This window comes from Mus pahari, chromosome 1, assembly GCF_900095145.1.
Source record: "Mus pahari chromosome 1, PAHARI_EIJ_v1.1, whole genome shotgun sequence".
NCBI classification, from domain to species: domain Eukaryota; kingdom Metazoa; phylum Chordata; class Mammalia; order Rodentia; family Muridae; genus Mus; species Mus pahari.
Genome location: NC_034590.1, coordinates 14,115,372 through 14,118,867, shown reverse-complemented (window position 1 = coordinate 14,118,867; position 3,496 = coordinate 14,115,372). Strand labels below are relative to the sequence as shown.

At 42.0% G+C, this 3,496-nt stretch overlaps 1 protein-coding gene across 1 annotated transcript in view; it reads right to left on the bottom strand.

Annotated features, from left to right (window-relative positions):
• LOC110333729 (zinc finger protein 120-like) overlaps positions 1-2,852 on the bottom strand; it is a 24,144-nt gene extending 21,292 nt beyond the window's left edge. Inside the window, exon 1 of the mRNA XM_029539226.1 lies at positions 2,796-2,852. The gene's annotated coding sequence lies outside the window, so the exon portion shown is untranslated. The remainder of the gene's footprint in view (positions 1-2,795) is intronic.
• Positions 2,853-3,496: the final 644 nt, after the last annotated feature.

The following is a 3,496-nucleotide window of genomic DNA, read 5'->3' as shown; positions in this document are numbered from 1 at the left end:
CTGGACAGTTCCCATGACCTGGACAGTTCCCATGACCTGGACAGTTCATGATCTGGACAGTTCCCATGACCTGCCGTAACATCTCTCCAATGGACTGTGATTTTGAATTTGTTCAAGAAGGACAAAAAATGTTTTTTTAGTAGTAGGCTATCCTTGGTCTGGCTTTAAAAAATGTTTAAAAACTAGAGGATTGAATATTATGAGAAGTCATACTACTCTACATTCTCTCCTGTATTTTTAAGTCATCCATTAGATCTTTCCCCAAACAATTGATGCTGAGAGTTATATAAAATGTCTGTGATGTGGCTCAATTAGAACAGATTATTGGTAACATTCTTGAAAAATCTTGGCAGTATATAGAGGAGAATTGCCAGTTTTAATATTTTACTGAGAACTAAAATAGTAAAGTTTCTGAGTAAAATGGTGATCACATCCTTACCTGCTTCTCCTGATATGAGTACAGTAAAAAATGAGCAAACATTAAGTAGGCATGATGTCTTGAATGTATTTTAACTTCCCCAGACAGGGGATGTGAGTAACATCCATAGGCAAATATGATTTACAGTATCCCTCCAAGAGTTACTCATATAAGTGAGTAAAGGCTTGATATTAAAGAGTACACATGAAGGATATTTTAATCTGTAAGATGACTCTGCTATCTAGTGAAAAAAAATTGAAATACTGAAGCATTTTGATATAAGCACTTATGAGATTCTTATGCTTCCTTTAGTTTATTAATTCCTAGGAAAGTGGCAGTGGTAAGGGCAAACTTCCTTTGTATTTCCCTCAGACAAAATGCCTGGAATATTAGAATATAACCTTATATGACCAAAATAAAGTATATTTTTCTGTGTCTGCAATTTCCATTGAATCAACTTTGTAAATTATGAATTGAGGTTTCTGATAATGAAATCCATATTGATTCTACATTCTTCCCAGCTAGCACTGCGTATTAAGTATCAGAATATAAGTTGACAGGTTGAGCTAACATTTTAGGGCAAAGTTAATTATGAGTAGCTGCATTTGTTGCACCCAAGCACCTGAGTGAGTCAAAATCAGTAAGGTATATCTAGAAGCCAGGGCGGTATTACCATACTTGGTGACATTTACAAAGAATCCAGTAACTTATACCATGTGTGAGGCATCACAGCACTTGTCCCTAAGCCTCCAAGTCAAAGGGAGAGTGGTAGGCTGAAGAAAGGAGTGTTTTGTAATTTCCTCATAAGTAAGGACCCAAGGGTTTTGAGAAGTGGGATGTTAATGGCAACAGCACCCAGCAATGACTGGCCAAGAGAGGAAAATGCAAAAGGAACATTGGAAGGAGTTATGGTGGGTGCTTAGGGAAGGAAGTTGACTATATACTGGAGGTATTTGAATTACTATTATATGACATCCAGTGTCCAGAAAACCCCGAGTAAACTAGAGCCCAGTAAACTAGCTACAAGAATGAGAAACAACATTTTTCATGCTTTGAAGACCAATGAGAAACCAGCATGCAATGGCCATGTGCATCCTTACACATAAACAATGAAACTTACAAGCAGAGAAATCAAAGATTCATCCATATTTTGGAGAGGAGCTGGGTCTGGCTCAATGCAGTTGGGGGTAGGGCAGCCCAGGAGCACTTGGCTTCTATGTGGGGCTCTGGACATTACAAAGATATCCATTGGGCCCCAAGTATTACTTGTGAATTGTTTAATCCCAAGTCCCCCTTACCCATGGTTGGTGTTCTAAGATGTTACATTTTTATTGACCCAGCTTTCCTGCCAGCTAGACAGAGGTAGGAGCAGGCAAAAGAAGGGCCTGCGACTGTAGGTAGACTGAAGTGTAGTCTGTGGCTCCTGGATACAGTCTCAAGTCAGAGCATCACAAATTCAGAGGCTCAGCTTCTCTAGCCAGACCATACAAAGATCAGATATATAAGACAACAATATTTAAAATTGGTCTTTGCTGCTTCTCGGTCCATCAGTCCTTCTTATACTGTGCGCTTGTCTAATTTAGACGCCCCCTAAATAGTAACCCACAACGACAGATCAGCTGCCTTGGACAAGTCACAAAACAGACAACAGTAAAGACTGAATTGGTGTCTCACAGAGGTTTCATCAGACTGATTATGACAATTTTACCAATAGGATTGTGTTTCAACTGAGTCCTTGTATAATCCCTGGACTGCCTGGTATTTTTTGGAAATAGCTTTCTTGGACAGCCTAGGCATTGGAACCCAGCTGAAGTTGCCCCATACTGGGCCACTGCCATTTCTACCTCCCAGAGTCAGTAGCTGGCGTTTCCAAGACTCCAAGGCAAATAATGGATCAGAAAATAACTGATGGCCTTGGATGAACTCCCAACCACGCAGAAATTACTCGAGAAAAAAAAANTCCCAACCACGCAGAAATTACTCGAGAAAAAAAACACACACACACACAAAAAAAAAAAAAAAAAAAAAAAAGATCGGCATCTCCCATTTGCCCGAACGGGGTGTACAATCCCCATCACTTTCACCCTGTTCATCAGACAGGATATCTCTTAACCATAAGCCAGAAACCAACAGGAGGCTTACTGTTTTTCTCCGAGTCTGCCATTCACCTTGGGATTCTGCGAAGGGAATGTATTTCCCGGAGACCTTGGATCAGCTGGTCAGCCCACCCCTCGATTATCCAGGATGAAAAGCGAATTTGGGGCTTTTGTATTTCTTACGCGCCTCCACACGTAAATCCTACGTTTTACTGGAAAAGCCAACGCAACCATTTTAGTCCAAATTTAAAGCAACAGTTTATAAAATGTTAAGTACTGACCAAGAGATGGACCTGGGTCAGAAATATCCGCAGAATTTCCCAGCCGGAATAGCCGCCTGTCACATGTTGTAGGGATTTATAGAGATAAACAATTTGGCCACCGTACTTTCCACGAAGCCTTGTTACGAAAAACTACAATTCCCAGCATGCCTGGAAGTTACCTGGTTCCTGGGCCAGAAATGCTTACAGGGTAATTTTGGCAATTACATAGGCAAGCTTAATTTCCATTACATATCCACCCTCATTTCCGGAGGAAGAAAGGGCAGTGCCTAATGAATAAAGTAAAGGTAGTTCACGCAAGCTCCAGATTTCCCGACTTGTGGAGTTAGGGAGGGCAGGGTCATTGTTTACAAAGGGGAGGAGCAGGCGGCTGAGCAGCCCGAGCCGAGGTGGTTCTCCGCAGTGCGGGATGGGAAGACCGAAGGGTATGCTTTTGGAAGACAGGCACAAGTGCTACTGGAACGCAAAACTCTGTGTGTCTGGAAAAAGAATGATACTGTACTGGAAGCCCAGGCCAGCAACCATGCGGTGTCCCATCTGCACACTCTAACCCTAAGGGAGGTGCTCATGTAACTCAAGACTTAATGGCCAATCAGAACCTTGAGGTCGACCTGTTCATGTTACTAAAGACTTAGTGACCAATCAGAGCCTTGAGGTGGACCTGTCAGTCAGGAAAGAAGGCGGGATCTTCCGGGTGCCTT